The sequence below is a fragment of the Leptonychotes weddellii genome, chromosome X, assembly GCF_054177405.1.
Source record: "Leptonychotes weddellii isolate Sample4059 chromosome X, ASM5417740v2, whole genome shotgun sequence".
Taxonomy (NCBI): Eukaryota; Metazoa; Chordata; class Mammalia; order Carnivora; family Phocidae; genus Leptonychotes; species Leptonychotes weddellii.
The window spans coordinates 38777008-38796514 of record NC_138385.1 but is presented as its reverse complement, the minus strand read 5'-3'; positions in this window follow the sequence as shown (position 1 = coordinate 38796514).

Below are 19507 nucleotides of genomic sequence, written 5' to 3'. Positions count from 1 at the left end.
TTCATAACCTTCAAGAAGATTCTTGGTTCACAGCCCCAGGTAGTAGTCCAGCTGTGTCCTCAACACCTTTATCTCCATCCAGAAGCACTAGGTTTGCTTCTCCATCTGAGACTCCCCACCACTCTGCCATCCTGCTTTAAGAAACGTCTTACTGATATGCTCCTGGACTTAATTTTGTTTTTCTTTTTACCTACAGCTTTGAACTTGAGTATTTAGATTTATTCTGGTTACCATTTGTTTAGAAACCAGCCTCAATGACTCAATTCAGTGACAAGGCAATAGGAAACCAAGGCAATTTAGCAAGTATAACTAAATATAAAGAGGAAGAAATTAATTCCACATTAGTCTGCTACAATCTAGGGGCCTTTTTATGTAGTCAAAAACATTCTGCATGAATGACCTCAGTTTCTCTTTAACTGAGAACTTCCTGAGCTTCCGGCTGGGAAGAGTGGAGAGCAGATATTACCCCTCAGGCCATTCATAACTCTATCAGTTTGTGTGTATAAGTGTGTATTTGAATGGGAGAATATAGGAAGAGAAGTTACAAGAGTGGTAATGGTGAGGTAATGAACATTTGAAGACCACTAACCAGAATCAGGAGAGATGAGTATTGAGGTCACTGTTAAGGGCAGATCCTTTCACTGCTTCTGGTTTGGACATGGAGACTTGACTTTTAGGGACTACTGTCAGTGAGTTACTTTGAAGGTACAGATATAAAAAGTTCCAACCCCAGCCATGCCTCTAACAATTCATTCATCCACAGGCACCAAGGAAAGCTCCTATTTCATAAGAAAACTATAGCAGATCCTACTTGGGAGTTAGCTAGCTCAGGGTTGAGTTCCAATTTGAGGGTATTGAGGGTGAAATCAGAGCTTCCAGAAGGAAGGAAATAACTTCTATTGAGCCTCAGCTGCATGCCAGTCCACCACATCAGGATACATTATTGCTTCTTAATCCCCAAGAAAATTACTGATTTTCACATATTAAGGCAACAGTGGGCTCCTCAGGAAATGTAGTAATAGAGCAAAATCTCATTGCCCTTGTTTTCTAGCTAGTTTTCATTTAGTCACAGGAAAGCAATTAAGTTTTATACATTAATCTTGTAACTGGCCATTTACTGAACTGGCTTATTGCTTCTAATGCCTTTCCAGTTCTTCTTCTTGAATTTTTCATATTAAATTTAAAATTATATTTCAGATTAAATCATATAAAATTATATTTCAGATTAAATCATATAATCTACAAATAAAGATAAAATTTGTTTCCTCCTTTCTAATATTTATACCTCCTTTTTCTTTCTCATATCCAATTGCACTGGGTTGGGACTTTTAGAACCATGTTGAAATATAATGATGATAGCACTGTTATTTTGTTCTTGATTTTGCTGAAAATGCTTCTATAGTGTTTCCTCACTAGTGACTCTGGCTTTGACTAAAGGTATATTTATCAATTTTATAAAGTCTTCTTAAAAGTAATGATTATATGATAAATATTAGCAAATTCTTTTTCTGTATCTATAAGGATGATGGTATGATTTTCCTTCTTTAAGTACTGTTTTGATTAATTATAATGATAAATATCTTAATATTTCCACATTTTTACCTTACTGAAATGAAACTTAACAAGGAGTATTACTTTAATATAATGTTGGGTACTATTTGCTAATATTTTATTTGATACTTCTGCATTGCTATTCCTAAGGAAGGCAAGTGTTCAATTTTGGAATATTATTGAGAAAACATATTTATAACTTCTATAATTGTTACTAACTTTATAAAAAAGAATCTGGAAGCTTTATTATTTCTTTATGCTCTAGAATAGTTTAAATAACATGGAATTATCTGTTTAAAATTTTAATCTAGGAAGTGGCAAGATAAAAATCTATACTGGCAGTAATGTGCAGAGGAGAGAGATTGAGAGAGGAAAACAGTCTGGGAGTTATTGTAATGGTACAAGCATGAGATGAATAAGGCCTGATAAAAAGAGAAATTGGTGAGAATACTGGGATTGCAGCAGTGGTTATGGAAGCAGAAGACACATCAATAAAAAGAAGGAGAGAATTAGGTAGCCAATAGTGTTGCCAAATAAAAAACAGGATACCAAACATTAATTGAGTGACCAAGTGGGAAGATTGTATGACCCAATGCACATTTTGATAGGTAAATGCTTTTTTTCCTGGGCAACTCCAGTGGTTGTGTAACTGAAAAAATTACCATTTTGAATAATGAGGAAAGAGCAGTGGTGGAAAAAATAACCTTTAGTGTTCATGCATGATTTGTTTTATGAGGTTAGGAGTTTATGTCAGTTTTCTTTTAGAACGGGGACAATGGTAAGACCTTTTATGACACCACTGAGTTTATTTAAGAAAAAAATGCACCTTCCTTTCTTCCTTTTCTGCAGAACTGAAGTAATGACAGGATGGTAAGAAAGTAGAAAGCATGAACATGATTCAAGAAGTTGAAATAATTTTTGGAGTGATTTAAGTTATACAAAAGAAGGATTTCTTTATAGAAGGGGATATTTGATATGAAAATGTTTAAGTCATTTGTCCTCCCAACTTTGTAACTGTTTGAAGAGTGATGGAAATGTTAATGAGTAGTATACTCTATACTCTGGAACCAAATGATTTTTTTTCAAAGATTGAAGGTATGCTTTGAGCCACAGATTATTTTTACAATATTAAATAATTTTTAAAAATAATTTATTTTGCACTGAAAGGGAAAATGAAAAATACTCTGGAAGTATAATTGTAAATTTCTAAAATAAAAATTATGAGTGTTTGTAAAAGAAATAGTTTAATACTTATTAATAGCTGCCTCTCATTGCAGAGTTGGAGATACTTACAACTTTTGACTGATCTTTTGTTTTTTTCTGGATTTTTTTTGTTATTCCTATCAAAGATAAAAATGTGGGTTCACATAGACTGTAATAAGTTTCTAATAGTCAAAGTATTTTGAATATTTAGTCCTCTTGGGATTTCATACTTGAGTCACTAAAACCAATGAGCTCAAATGATTTCCATGTACTTTTTATTATTGTCTCAATTTCATCCAGAGAAGACTAAAATGAGTGCTTCTTTTATTCAATTTGGAAATCAGTTAAATTTCAAACCATTTGGAAAATAAAATCCCACATGACAAAAAGATATTTAGAGACCCTAATTTGCATAAAAAAGAGAGCAATAGACCAGAGATGGCAATGCTCTTCATTAAAACACATGCATTTTCCTCTATGTAAAAGTAACTAACTGCCCTCCTAGATGATCTCTAGTGCCCTATGATCAGTTCTTATTTGTTCTGTCCACTAACTGGCAGCAGGGCATTCTGAATGGAAGTTCTCCATTTCCTTTCTTAGAAGCTTTCTGCCTCTCTTCTTTACCGAAATAGTCAGTACCAAGGGTTTTATGAAGTAAAATAAGACTTTGGAATCTTCCAAGATGCAGCAGCTACCTGTTGTGTGTACTGAACTTCTTAGCAGCAAACCAAAACCAATGCTCTCAGACTGTGGTGTCCAATGGAGCAGAATACAGACCAATCATCCAGACAGAAACTGTTTCTTCTCCAGCAACTATTCCCCTGCTACAGTCCAGAACCCAGAGACGTCCCCTAGGTAAAGTTCTGAACAGTCTTAGGAAGGAAGAAATACCCAGTATGTTAGTATTGGATTAGGGGAGTGAAGGCTGGTAATGAAAATGATTATTAACTTCCAAGTACTCTTCCTTAAACCCTGGAAAGAGAAAACAATTTCTTATATTGTTGGAGGATGGACCGTCATTTGCTTGTGAAATGGAAAACGTTATTGCAGTGGAGCTAATAAACTCAACTAGTAAAGAATATTCCTTTCAGTTCCCCTACTAAAATATAACTTATTCATAGCTCTGCCCTTGCATTTTCAGGAACAGAACTGTTAATCCTGTTTTGCTGGAACTATACGACAGTGAAAATGTGACATGTGATGCTGAAGTCAAGAGACTGACTTTCTTCTTTAACAAACATGGGAACTTAAAATGCAAACAAGTATTGACCTTCAAAATAGTTACCTTTGAAAGAAGCCATTTGCTTCTGCTGTCATTCTTTAAAATACATTAAAAATTGCTTTCAGAACTTGTTCCAAAGTTATACAGGCAAAACAAAACAAATCAAAACCAAAACCAAAACCAGTGCTATCCCTGTTTAGGTATTTCTCATATTATAGCTATAAATTAGTTTATACTTTACGTAAATGACTTTCAATTTTTCTGAGTTGCTAGGGGCACCTGGGTGGCTCAGTCGGTTGAGCAGCCAACTCTTGATTTTGACTCAGGTCATGATCTCAGGATCCTGGGATTGAGACCCGCGTCAGGGTCCACACTCAGTGCGGAGTCTGCTTGTCCCTGTCCCTCTGCTCCTCCCCTTGCTTGTGCTCTCTCTCTCTCAAATAAATAAATAAAATCTCAAATTTTCTGAGCTGTTGAATCTTCTCCTTAAAGAGACTATTATAATAATCTTCATAATAAACAGATAAAAGGGAAAGTACTCTGGAGAAAGCTGTGCTGGGGGATGTCCAAACTCCTACTTACTTGCTATATCCTCAATCTTTTCCCAGGTTTATAAGAAACTTGCTTGGAACTTAGAGCTCTATGGAACACAGTTTGAAAGCCACTGTTTTATATGGTTGTCTGTATTGTATTAAAAATATTAGTAAGGGAGAGAGAGCTCTACTAAAAAGCAGTGCTCACAAACTTGAGTGTGCAAGCCATTTATATGCTCAAGTGTGTCAAGTTACTTTTTCTTTTAAGAATATAATTTAATGAGCAATAAATAAAAACCTTTTTACTAATTCAACTTAATTTCCATTTTGAGCCTATCACTCTTCTGGAGTGGCAAAAATTTAATCACAGAGTTTGGGTTCTTTCCTTCTATCAAGGTTGTGTTTAAATTTCAGTGCTAAAATGAGAAGGGAGCAAAGATATTGGTTGGAAGTGGGTGGAAATCTGGTCCTTGAGTCATAGGTCACACAGGTCTGGGTCATTGGCCCTAGGAGATTGCTACTGAAAGTCCCTTCATTCCTGTCTGATGGCCCCTTCAACTCTAAAACCTCTGTCAGATGCTTCCTTTCCATGCCAAAGCACAGGAACTCTGGAGGGTTGTCTAGGGCCCCATCCACCTCAACACAACCTGCATTCATTTCCTCTCTGGAATCTCTGCTCTTATTACTTCCTTTTCTTCTCTCCTCCACTGGGCTGGGGGAGGGTTTTTCTCTAATCTTGGAAAATCCTTCTCCTTATTATTCTTGTTGTTTGCCTCAGAGGCTCCCAGAATAATGGACTCAGGTTTTTATGGAAACACAAAAACCAGGAAACCCTGCTACAAACCTTCACTGAAGCACGGATATCTACATGAATGGCAGGAAAACACAAGAGTGAAATACCCAGAAAAGCTATAAGAATACAGGTTAATATTTCAAAAATATTATTTTACACACAGCTAAGGTAGAAGAATGGATGCAAAATTATGCATGTGTTAACATCAGTGAGGAGGCATCTAATTCAGTAGCACAGCACTTGGATCAAATTATGTAAATCATTACAATGCCATCATAATAGGGAGGAGTTTTTCATTTGTGAAATCCCAAGTGCTCTGTTCTTCCATAGACCACAGTACAGAGAAATTATTAGAACAAAGGAAAATGGTTTTAGGATGGGACAGAGCCCAGCCTAATATTGAATGTGTAAATGAAGCCCCCAAGCACCTTGCCATCAGGATTTTCTCCAGTGGCAGTAACTGCAGTGGTGGTAGAACTGGGGAGCCCCTTGGAACAGCAACAGAGAAAACTGATCTGGGGAGTGACAGATGCATGTGAATTAAAATGGCAATGAGCTCATGGAATTGAAGGTACTATTGAGAGGGCCATAATGCAGGAGTCCAGACTGAGTCAAGATTAAAGCAAGATGGGAAGTACCTGTCAATCTAAGAGAATAGGCAGGCATGTTAGTTTAATGTCAGAATATAACTGGGGAGAAGGTATTGAGATTCAAGTGGGAGATGGATTGAAGTATTCTTCCCTAAAGAGTAGCTGTGGCTTCTAGGGCCTTCAGATAATATAAATTGAGAGAGACAATTGGCAGGCAAATTCTTTTTGCTGTCACTATAGCATGCTTCCATGCTACAGAAGTGAGGTCCACTCCCAATCCAAGTTGGATTGCCTCAGAGGAGTTACCATAAATATTGTTAGTCTGTTTCATCAGTTCCATTGCCAGGAATTCAGTTTTCACTATAGCCATGCAAATCATCAAGTGGAATGAGGATGGGAAGAGTGAATGCACTATTATCAGGAGACTCCAAATAAATAAATAATTGCTATGACTTTGCCCTTTTCCCTGGCTGTGTGGGGATAACAGTCTGATCCTTTCTTGCTTAGTGAATGTCTATCTTACACTTCTATATTCCATATAAGCCATGACCATATAAAAGACTCTCTGGTCCCTCTGCCAAATATAAGATACTAGATATTTTCTATTGAATTGCTATAATAGCTGATACTTGTACGGGACTTACTGTGGGACAGGCCCTGTTTAAAGTGTTTTCCATATATTAACTCATGTAACCCTCACAACAAACCTCTGAGATACATACTGCCACAATCATCACCATTTCAGTGAAGAACAAGTTGATGAACACTGAGGTTAGCTGCCTTATCCAACATTACACAAGCTAGTAAATGGTAGTTCTGGAATTTGAAAGGTAAGCCAGTAGACAAGTAGGCAGGCAGACAGGCAGGAAATATGGCTCCCGAAACCATAAGATGAACAACTTCACCTTTGCTACTTATGTACTTGAGAAACAGGAGGGTTATAACTGACTCCAAAGCCTGAGGCATGTTTGTTTAACAGAAATATTTTAACTCCTTTAACTGGGAAGTAAAGGAACAAAGGAATGCCTGTGCAGATGATTGACCATTCAGATTATCCTGTTTTAAATGCCAGCTAATGGGGGAGGCAGTAAAGTTAGAAAAGTTTTCTTCCTCAAAATTTACTGCCGGGGTGCCTGGGTGGCTCAGTCGTTAAGCATCTGCCTTCGGCTCAGGTCATGATCCCAGGGTCCTGGGATCAAGCCCCGCATCTGGCTCCCTGCTCCACGGGAGGCCTGCTTCTCCCTCTCCCACTCCCCCTGCTTGTGTTCCCTCTCTCACTGTCTCTCTCCCTGTCAAATAAATAAAATCTAAAAAAAAAAAAATTACTGCCAAAACCATCTTATTAGCAGTCTTCCACATATTAACATTCCACTTCAAATTATAACTCAACAAGTGCTAAGAGTATATTTTTCAACTAAAATGTTAGAAAGTTTGCCAGAATGGTTTTATGTGGTTAGGTTAGTGTGAAAATGGTGTGGCTCAGCCAGATGCTATAAGTAGATGTTAGTAGAGCTTATCTTTTTGAAAGCCTGGGCTTGCTTTGAAAATTGTTTAGAACTCTTATGGAAAGAGATGGGGAAGAAGAGCAAGGGAATGGGAATATGGGTAAGCTCAGCATGAAGTTGGAAGGGAGAGAGGCTGGAAAAAAGAAGAGAAAGGGCAGAAAAAGGAGGAGGGAAGAAATTCACTTTTTACATTATATGCTTTTACACTGTTGAATTCTTATCACAATGAATACTTTTGTAATTTGAAACAATAACAAAGGAAAAATTGAAAATCAATGTTCTTTTTTAAAGGGAGAATTTTTAAAAAATGCAATAGAGAGAGATTGCCAGTAAAAATTACATTTCTCTTGGATCTTCCTCTGACTTTTTTCAACTATGATACCAATGTCCAACCAAACACTATGTTTTACGTTCTGAATTCAGCTTGGTATTTGGTAAGGGCAGGAAGAAGTTGTCCCATGGCAACTTTATATTCCTGAGTTTGGTTCCCTGCACCACCCTTACTTATGCTTCTAAGTCTTATGCTTCTAAGTTTCAGATTGATTTACCTTTACTGTAGTGTCTGTTTTGTTGTGTAGGCCAGCCTGAGAGAAGGAGTCCAAACCCAGCACTCTCCAGGCAGCCATAATAGAGGGGACCCAAGAGAAGACTTGAGCCCTTAGAGCATCCCAGAGAAACTCTCCACTCTATCTGTCCCTGTGACTCCTCTCACAGGGCATCAGGTTATGGATATAGCTCCCTAACAGTTCTGAAGAGGAAGGTGCCAGATCAACAGTCCCACTAAGTGAAACACCTTAAGTTTTGGGGTAGATGTAAAATTACAACGAAACACCCATTTTAAGAATGAAAAAAAAAATGAAGAATAAACCTCAGTGACAGAGACAAACAAAAATCATTAAAAACAAAACTGGGCTGAATCACACTAATTTGTCCAGAAGAGCTTGTAAGAGAATTCTGCCAAAATTTTAAAGAATAATTAACACCAATTCCAGAAAATAGAAGAGAACACTTTCATTTTATGAAGCTAATATTACCCTGTTACCAGACCAATACAAAACCAGTACCAAAGAAAGAAAGAAAGAAAGAAACAAGCAACTACAAACCAATATCCCTTATGAATATAAGGACAAAAACCTTTAACAAAATATTAGCAAATAGAATTCAGCAATATTTAAAAAGAATTATATACCATGATCAAATGTGGTTTATTCCAGGGATGCAAGACTGTTTCAAAAACCTGTACAAAGCCTGTATAAAATGAGAAACTTTTAGTTAGATAATGACAAACAAACAAACAGTGTAATCTACCATATGGAGAGTCTAAAGGAGAAAAATATTATTGTATCATTGACAGAGGTAAGAAAGATTTGGCAAAATCCAATACCCATTCATGAAAAAACTCTCAACAAGAGAAGGGGAAGTTCTTCAGCTTGATACAGAGCATCTACAAAAGAGTACAACTAACATTGTACTCAATGGTGAGAGACTGACTGCTTATTGCCCTAAAATCAGGAGCAAGGCAAGGTTTTACTCTCTTTCTAATCTTATTCAACACAGTGCTGGCGCCATTGTGATAAGGCAAGAAAAGGCAATAAAGGCATGCAGATCAGAAAGAAAACTACCTATTTGCAGATGACATGAGTGCCTATGCAGAAAATCTCAAGGAACCTACATTTTGTTATCTTTTAAATAACTTCCACATGAACTTGCAAAGGAATATATTCCAAAGAATATCTTAAAAATAAAATAAAATGAATAAAATAAAGCATTACTTGCTATGTGTAAAGGATTCCTCTACTCTATACAAGTGTCAAGAGGTTACTTATGGAATGCTAAGAGGTTTGGTTATGTTGAGTCTGCACCAGGTTACAGTCCCAAAAGAGTTTATGTTAAGCTAAGGGAAAGTTGGGGTAACCAGGAGAAATTATCCCATGTCCCCAAGTCATATGGTTAAGACTACAGAAGACTGTCACATTCTCCATCCCCCAGGGAACATCCTAGAGGTTGGGATTGTATTTCTGGAGGTCATATGGTCTGGGTATGAGTCCCATCCTTGCCACTTAAAATTAGCTGGTGCTGTGGACAAACCCTCCAGCCTCCATTTCCTCGGGTAAAGCAGGCATAAAAATGGTACCTACCTCTAGGCTTGTGGTGAGGATTAGATGATGCAAGAAGAGCACTTACCACATTCCCTGTCATACGGTAAAGAGTATTTACGGAAAAAGTTACTTACAACACCTGTACAAACTGAGAAGCTTTTAGGTAGATAATGACAAAAATACGCAGAGGCAGACACAAATAAACTTGCTGTTTCTTTATGTTTTCTGCTCTTATTTCAAACGGTGAGGAGATCCATGATTTTGTGAACAAAGCCAAAGCCAGCTGTTCGGTACCAAAAGGCGATGTTAGTGAACTACATGATCATCTCCCTTTCAGCGTGTTCTTTGTTCTCCTGAGGGCTGCTGATGACAACTGAGTTTGAGAATCTTTCATCTTAAAGAGGCTGCATCTCCTGGAGTTAAGTTGTCCATAGTTGTCTCCAAACGTGGAAGGCCATGCATGACGCTATGGTGATGAGGAGCAGGAGAGAAAGAATTAGCTGCAATATGAAACAGTGATAGGGAATCATATCTGACCAACCACCCATTGCAATGGATGGATATTTCACTCAAAGAGGGCGCTTTCTTCACTTTGCCAGCATCAGTGAGTTCATCATTTTGTGTTGGAAGAGGAGCCTTCCCACAGCCACGAGCCCTTCAGGTTGTTGTCCCCTCTTCACTCAGTATAAATTCACAGTGATGGGTGATTTGGGTCAGAGGTTTAAAGGGAGTCTGACCAGAGGAGTTCAATGTCTGTTGGCCTGGCAACGGGGTGGCTTCATTATTACCTACCTATGGTGTTCACCCTGAAACCTCCCTTATTACCCTAGCATTCACACCTGCTCCTCAGCCTCTGGGCTTTCAGTTTAGCCTCGAGTGGAGGAGCTACCGCTAATTTTCCTAAGAACTTTGTTCACTGGCAGATGTATTTAGTGTTCCTCATTTTGTACTGAAGAGTGAGTTGTGATTCTTTTCTGCCAGCTCATCAGGAGGGAAGAGAAGCACTGTAGCTTTCATCAAAAGTGTCCAACCACTGCTTTACCACATGTGGTTATCTCCTTCTGGGCTTTACGACAAATCCTTACTCTTGCTTTGGGCGGATTATGCTGAACATAGGTTCCTCTGGCCCCAGGGCCCTTGAGGAGAGACTTCATCCAAGGGCCCTCTTTCCAATCCGCTTCCCCAACTGTTCACGGGGAGCAGGGGTAATTTCTCAGAAGCCCTTTGCCCAGCCCTTAATAAAGGTGACTCCCCTCATTTTGCCTGGAGGCCTTAAATTAATTCTTTTAGAATCTTAAAGTCCTTAAATTAATTCTTTTAGAAAAACAATCTACCCCACGAACCACTTTACTCTATGACTAACTCTTTCCATGTCTAAAACTGCTGGACTGAACAAAAGCTGTGATTTCCAGTTCTTGCCCAGAAACAGCCTTCTCCCAAAGGTAGATTCTGCCCCACCCCTGCTCTTCTGGATTGATTGAGTGCCTTGATGGGTTGGGGGAGGGGAATAAGACAATTATAACCTTTTCATTCAACTGAGTTGTGTACCCCACACATGGAATTTAGGATAAGGGAATGAAGTCACCACCCACCCCATTCCTGTGTTTTCCTGGTCTCTTATCTTACCCCTTTGTTTTACATAAGAGTTTTTCCTTTGAGCTTCTGAAGATTGAGATCCAAGCCCATACCACAAAACAGCCACTGGAAAAAAAAAGAAAAAAAGGAGAATGGATCCCAAACTTAGAAATGTAAGACTGGGTAAGAGAGGTGGTTCAAGGAACTAAATCTAAGAATATAATATTGCCACAAAGATAGCTTCCTCTTACCCTAACCAAGTTGTCTAACATCTCTAAAATAGGACAAGCAGGAAAACTTGAACTTCCCTGTACACCTACTTTCAAGGAAAATTCTCACTACCTTTACCCTGTCACATTTTGAGGTTGAATGTGTGTAATGTGGTCCAATTAAAAAACTCAAAGTACAAAATTCATGCATGGGAAAAAGTATAAACAGCAACTTGTTAACTCCAGAGGATAAGATCAGGTAACTCAGGTAGACACTTGATTTTTTATTATGAAAATGTTCCAAAATATTTGTTATAACACTAGAGAATTTGCTAAATTTCTTTTATGCTGTTCTGCATTGTATGATGTTTTATAATCTATGCAATGAAAATACATTTCTTCCAGAAAGGGAAAAAAAAAGACGTAGAATTACAAAAATAAAGAAACATCTTATTAGTTAAATATATGAAAATTTAAAGTTTTATCCTCTCATGTTGTACAAACATATTCAGTTTTAACCAGATTTTGTTACTGCTTGAGGCAGTTTTTTTTACATGTTTTGTTTAATTGAAAAGATATTCATGTTTGATGGCATACATTTTAAAACAAATTCATATGTGATTTATAATACTTCAATAAAAAACATTACACTAAACATGTCAATGAAAATATGCTCAAATTTGCCAGTAATCATAAATACAAATTAAAACAATGTGATATCAGCTTTCTAGCTGATAGGCCAAGTAAAAGGCAAAAAACAAAAAACCCAACAGGGAAAATATGTGTAACAAAAATATCAGAGTTAATATCCTTAGTATTAAAAAGAAACTTACGAAGGGAAAAAGAAAATAATGTTCCGAGGGAAACTCACAGAAGTGGAAATACAAATAGCAAATAAACATAGGAAAAGATGCTCAATTTCACTAATAATCAACAAACAAAATAATATTTTTTGCATATGGATTAACTAAGATGAAAAAGAATAATACTCCATGTTGATAAAAGTGTGAGAAATAGTTTCTCTCATTTTCTCTTGTTTTGAGTGTCAATGCATACAGCTTTTCTGAAAGTAATTTGATATCAAGTATCAAAATCATAAATGTACTTACACATTCATCCAGCAATTCTTTTGCTAAGAAACAATTAAGTGTGTACCTCAATGTATGTACAGGATACTTATTGAAGAGTTTCTCATAGTAGGGAAAAATAGAAAAAAATCTAAATTACTTTAGGGAGTGGTTAGAAATATTATGGTATATTCATACATTGGAATGCTATGAAGCCATGTAAAACGATGGTTTTAACTTATATTTATAGATATGAAAGGTGTCTACAATATTAAATTATGTGACAAAAGGAGGATTATAAAACTATGAATGATACACAGTAATTTTCATTCAATTAAAAATTTAAATATTATTAGTAATTCTAAATATGCACAGAAAAAAATCTTGAAAATTATGTGTCAAACTGTTTATCTCTGGCTAAAGGGATTTTGGGGATCTTTCACTTTATACTTCTGTATTTAAAAAAATTTATATTAGTTGAAACAATTTCTGAGCAAAAATAGTAAACCTATTGCCAATATGAAAAAAATTAAATTATGTAAATATGAAAAGATGTTACAAGGTTGCTTACTGCAGCAGAATTTATAAGGACAAAAAGATTGTATACAATCTAAAAGACCAGCAAGTGTAGATTGGGTTATTCCAAACAATGGGATATTGCTGACAATAATATTTTTCAAAGACCAACAAGTGTAGATTGGGTTATTCCAAACAATGGGATATTGCTGACAATAATATTTTTCAAGCATATTTTTGATGTGGCATATAGTTTTTAGAAATCAAGCAAAAATACTGTATTTTCAATGTGATCTCAGTTTGGTAAAAAATATGTGTGGCAGAACAGACACATGAAAAGATGCTCAACATCACTTATCATCAGGGGAAATGCAAATCAAAACCACAATGAGATATCACCTCACACTGGTCAGAATGGCTTGTCTCAAAATGACAAGAAATAACAAGTATTCACAAGGATGTGAAGAAAAGGGAAACCTTGTGCACTGTTGGTGGGCATATATATTGGTACATTCACTTTGGAAAACAGTATGGAGTTTCCTCAAAAAACTAAAAATAGGGGCACCTGTGTGGCCCAGTCAGTTGAAACTTTGGCTTGGGTCATGATCTCTGGGTCCTGGGATGAAGCCCCATGGGCTCTCTGCTCAGTGGGGAGTCTGCTTCTCCCTCTCACTCTCCATCTGTGCTCTCCCTCTCTCTCATATAAATAAATAAAATCTTAAAAAACCCCTAAAAATAGAAGTACCATATGATCCAGTCATTCCACTTCTGGGTATTTACCCAAAGAAAATGAAAACACTAATCTAAAAAGTTACATGCACTCCTATGTTTATTGCAGCATTATTTATAATAACTAAGATATGGAAGCAACCTGAGTGTCCATTGATAGATGAATGGACAAACAAGATGTGATTTATCTATCTATCTAGATATAGATATAAAATTCAGATGTGAAATATTACTCAGCCATAAAAAAGAATGGAATCTTACCATTTGTGACAAAGTGGGAGGATCCAGAGAGTATTATGCTAAGTGAAATAAGCCAGACAGAGAAAGACAAATGCCATATGTGGAAACTAAAAAACAAAACAAACAAACAACAACAACAAAGAGAGAAACAAACTCATAAATATAGAGAACAAACTGGTGGGTGCCAAAAAGAATGGGGCTAGGGAGATGGGTGAAGTGGGTGAGGTGGAGTAAGAGGTACAAACTTCCAGTTTTAAAATAAATCAGTCACAGGGATGAAAAGTACAGCATAGGGAATATGATCAATAATACTGTAATATACTTATCATGTTGAGCATTTTGTAATGCATATAATTGTTGAATCACTATATTGTACACCTGAAACTAAGTATTATATGTCAACTATGCAACAAGTAAAAATTTAAAAAAGGAAAGAAAAGAAAATACAGTACCGAAAGTCAAAGTTAAAAAAAAAAAAAGCTTTATTTACTTAAAGGAAATTATTTAAAAACCATGATGGAAATAAAAGGAGTTAGGGAATCAATGAAATATTATACCATGCTCCTGCTGGTTGAAAAGATTTGATATGCAGAATTCATTCAGTATTCACCAAAGTCCCTAAAGGTTGGAATATAGAAGTTGGTAAATTTTTTTAAAAAGTTGGTAAATTGATTTAAAAACTGAGAAGAATAAAAGGGAATGTGAATATTCTAAAAACCATTGAATTGTACACTTTAAGTGGATGAATTGTATGGTATGTTAATTTTATTTCCATAAAGCTGTTAAAAATGGTAAACAACATTGTAAAAAATTTGTTTTAAGATTTTATTTATTTGTCAGAGAGAGCACAGCATGGGGAGCAGCAGGTAGAGGGAGAAGCAGGCTTCCCGCTGAGCAAAGGAGCCTGATGCAGGACTCGATCCCAGGACCCTGGAATCATGACCTGAACCAAAGGCAGCCGCTTAACTGACTGAGCCACCCAAGCATCCTAACAACATTTTTTTTAAAAGTTCAAAAAGAAGAAAAGTATGTATGGCAGGAGAATGTATTGAGATATCAATTCATTATTTTGTGTTTGGCTCACTGTATTTTTCTTCTCTTTCAACTCCCATCCACAATTCCAAAAAGAGAATCAAGTCCATTGTACTCTTTTACCCCTGGGGAAGTTGATGCTATAAGACCCCTGGGGAAGTTGATGCTATAAGGCTGAAAACAGATGTCTGCCAACAACCTCCCTTCCTGGCTTTTGTTTTCTGAAAGTCTGTGTTCCTAGGGAGGATTGTGCTGTGGTGGTGGTGGTGGGGGGGTTGGGTGGGTAGGGAGAGGTGATTGAGAGGAGAAGGAAAGCAGTCAGACAGTTTTCCAAGACTGGGAAGAGGGCTCGAAGACTACAGATCTTTTGTTAGGTGGCAACTCCACTCCCAAGTACTAACCCAAAGAGATGAACAGCAGGAGCTCAGAAAAGAACATCTCCATGATACAGTTAGGAGGGTTGGACCCCAAACACCAAAACTTCTAGCCTCAACAAAGAGTTCTGGGACCAATCTTGGCACAGAAGCAGCACAGCTCCCTGCTCTCTAGAAAGAATTCAAGCTTTAACAATGAACATATCAGCAGCAACCATAGCACCCCATTTTCTGATGAAACCTTGGGAAGGGAGAACTCCACCCAACAACAACAAAAAATAATCAACTGTGATTGCGGTTTCCACCAGTCAAGTGGGTTAGAAGCTTGAAGTCAGATTAATTTGATATTTTAAAAATAACAGTGTGGTATTTCTTACACACAAAAGTTTATGAAGTAAGATTTATACCAGCTACACATGTATATGTAAAAGAAACAGTTCTGGAAGGTTAAACACCAAAATGTTAACAATGGCTATCTCCAGGTAATGAGATCATGGATGTTAGTATGCTTTCCAGTTTCCTCATCTTTATTTTCTAGTTTTTCTGTAATGGTTAGATAATTAAATACTTTTCAAGTTATATATTCAAAATATGCAGAAAATCATGTTTAGCAAAATCATTCTTATACCTTTCTTTAATTTATTCTCTACAGGCATACTTATATTAGTCTTTTTTTTCTGTATGGTTTAAGGTAGTTAACTATGCATATTATCCAAGATCATGAACCTAAAAGTGACATATCCCTGAGTTTCACATATAACTTCACAACTTAGTACCGGTCTCAGTTCATGTTTCCCAGAAGCAGATCTGAGATGAGAATTCATGTGCAAGTGATTTATTAGGGAAAATCTCCCAGGGAAGCAAACTAGTAAGGGAGTAGTTGAGGCAGGACAGGGAAGGGAAAGAAGCCAAGCAAGGGTAAGAATTGAGATGTGGAAGGAAGCCTCAGCTGGATCCTGAAGGGAGCTCTAAAGTGTAAATTGTGCCTGTTTGCCATGCCTTCAGGCAAGGGAGCTGGGCTTTGCTATCTCTAAGCCAGTTAGTCATGCCTATGGGGCCACCTTGGGGAACATAAATGCCCAGGATTTCCAGCTTTCTGCAGAAGTAAAGAAACTTCAGGAGCCCAAGGGCAGAAGAGTCACAGGTGTCAGCCATTAGAGGCAAACTGCACGGAAGCTGGGGGATAGATGCAGAGGAACAGCAAAAGGGATAAAAGGATATCTGGGCGTAACAATGCCAATTTCTCCTACACTACTTCGGGGTTTTTGACCTGTCTGTTGCTTTGACCTGAAATCTTTTCTCACCCAGATATCTGCATGGCTCAACCCCTCTCCTCCAAATCTTTGCCTAAATGTCACCTTCTCAATGAGGTTTATTTACTTCATTCTTTTAAATTTGCAATCCCTCTCCTGACCTTCCAATCGCTTTTAACACGTTCCATTTGTATTCCATAGTTCTTATCACCTTCTAACATATTCTATAGTGTACTTATTTATTATATTTACTAGTTAATGTTTGCCTTCCCCCACTACAATATAAGCCTCATGAGGGCACTGATTTTTGTCTGTTTTGTTCCCAGTGCCTGAAACATAATAGGCACTCATTAATAAATGTTGAATAAATTAGTCAATGATCTAGGAATTTATCCTAAAGATAAAAATTAACAATTTAGAAGAAACAAAGTACTCAAAAAATACTCAAAATATGTCACCGGATGAATGTGGTTTTGTTGACCTCTATCAATATATAAATCAATATATCTATTATTAGCTCCCTATTCTCAATCTTAGAATAATTATTTCATGCAGAATAGGTAATGAGGAAAAAAATAAGCCCATAAAATGATGTTCAAGTACTCTATGTCTTTATTGATTTCTTTTTTGGTCTTGTACTATCAATTACTAAGAAGTATATTAAAATCTTTCACTATTATTATAGATTTTTCTATTTTTCGTGTACTTCCGTCGTGCTTTGCTTATACTTTTTATGTCTATGTTATTAGGTGCAAACAAATTTAAAATTGTTATTGAGTCCTGGTGAATTGAACTATTATTCATGTAAATGTCTCTTTTTATCCTTGGTAATTTTTTGTTTGTTTGTTGTTGCAGTTGTTTTGCTTTGCTTTTTGCTTCAAAGTCTACTTTGCTGATAGTAATATGAAGTTTTTTGATTACTAGATGTTAGAAATTTGGTTTGCAAATTACATGAGAGCACCACAAGAGTCTGCAACATCCTAACAGTCTCTTATTTGTTCAGTGCCAAAGAAACTTTCCCTGTAGTGGGGACGATCACCTTTATACTTTTAACATTAACAGCTTTATCAGGGGATGTCTCCTTTTAGCTTATTAGACTAATCATCATAGCGGATTCTGGACTTTGTTTTCTATTTCACAAATCTCACTAGCTTGTGAAATTTTAGCTCAAGTTTAGTAGCTTGGTAAATGCCCTCAGAGTAGAAACAGTTTTGGTGCTTTGCTTAACAATTGAATTTTTGTAATTAAAAGATTTTATTTATTTATTTGTCAGAGAGAGAGCATAAGCAGGGGGGAGTGGCAGGCAGAGCAGGCAGAGGGAGAAGCAGACTCCCCACTGAACAAGGAGCCTGATGCGGGACTCGCTCCCAGGACCCTGGGATCATGACCTGAGCTGAAAGCAGCTGCTTAACCGACTGAGCCACCCAGGTGTCCCAACAGTTGAGTTTTTACTTTCACATAGATTTTGGCCTAGTGATTTCTTAAAATCTTGTCAACTCTTTGATGCTTTTAAGTAGAGTTTTAAAATATTTTATCCAATATTTTTTGGTGAGATCTAGTGGTCTGAAAAATTGGGAACAGGACTCCATCATTTATCATTTTTTGACATGAACTTGAATTTATAGAATAGTGGAGAAACCACAAGAGAAGTGCAACAATGAAACTGCAGAAAGAAAGAGCAGGAACTTGTCTGAATAGCAGAGTTTTCTCTTAGTTACAATATCTCCCAAAGAATAATAATAAAATCTGATGTGAAAATACATACAAATGTATGTTAAAAACTTTGCACTTGAGGGGCGCCTGGGTGGCTCAGTCGTTAAGCGTCTGCCTTCGGCTCAGGTCATGATCTCAGGGTCCTGGGATCGAGCCCCACATTGGGCTCCCTGCTTGGCGGGAGGCCTGCTTCTCCCTCTCCCACTCCCCCTGCTTGTGTTCCCTCTCTCGCTGTGTGTCTCTCTCTCAAACAAATAAATAAAAAATCTTAAAAAAAAAAAACTTTGCACTTGGTGTTGGAGGCTTTGAAGAGCAAGGAGATGGTATATGGTGTCTTAGAGATTAGAAAGATGAATTTATTAGGTAAATGTAGTAAGATTGCCAGGCAATGTTCGGTGCCCACTTGTAAAAATTTAAAGGGGCAAGAGTTGGCAGGGTTGATTTATTTTGGCTGGTCAGGAGCAGAAGAAGAGTAGGAGGTGAACTGGTTTAACTAAAGTTCAGATTTCCTCAGATATGGAGGTAAAGAGGTACAAGGGAATTAAATGTGTAGGCAAATGAGTGGTTATGAAATTAAAACATAGTTATGAGCTAGGGAAGTAAGAACAGAAAGAGGGTGATGAACAGTGAAATATGGTAGGGCCAATGGTTTCAAGATCTCAGTGGAATTGAAGAATTGTTGGAGTAGGGATACTAGAGCAAGTGACCTGGAAAGATAGAAGTGATCATTGGAGAGTGGGATGCTTGAAATCAGTATTTCAGAGATGGTGTCATTATTGGTGGTGATAAGGTGCAGAGAATGATGAATGGGAGTAGTTAGCTGATGGGTGGAGGATAAGATCCATGGAAATGAGAAGTGTTGACGGATTGTTAACATGGGGTTGAAGTCACCATAGAAACAAGATTTGTAGGGAAAAGAAATGAAAACAATGAACTAGATGCTAAAGTCTTCAGTGAAGGAGAGGTAACAACCAGCAGGATTGTAGATGACTGCAACAAAGAAAATAATTAGTGGTTTGGTCTAATAGCTTAGGCTTCAAAAGAACTGGAATGTGTAAAAGATGAGGAGAGACATAGTCTGGAAATGGCAAGAAAGAGCAAAGAAAGAAAAAATACCTCACCTTCAGGCTCAGTGGTGCCATGGGAAAAGAGAAAAAATAATAGAGAAAAATTGCTAAAATTCATTCATTATTTCATTTATTTATCTAATAATGTACTCAACAGCTACTATGTAATAAGTAGTTTGCTATATCATGGAACTAGTGAGACAAAGACACAGTGAAAATTTGCTAGTGACTTTGTC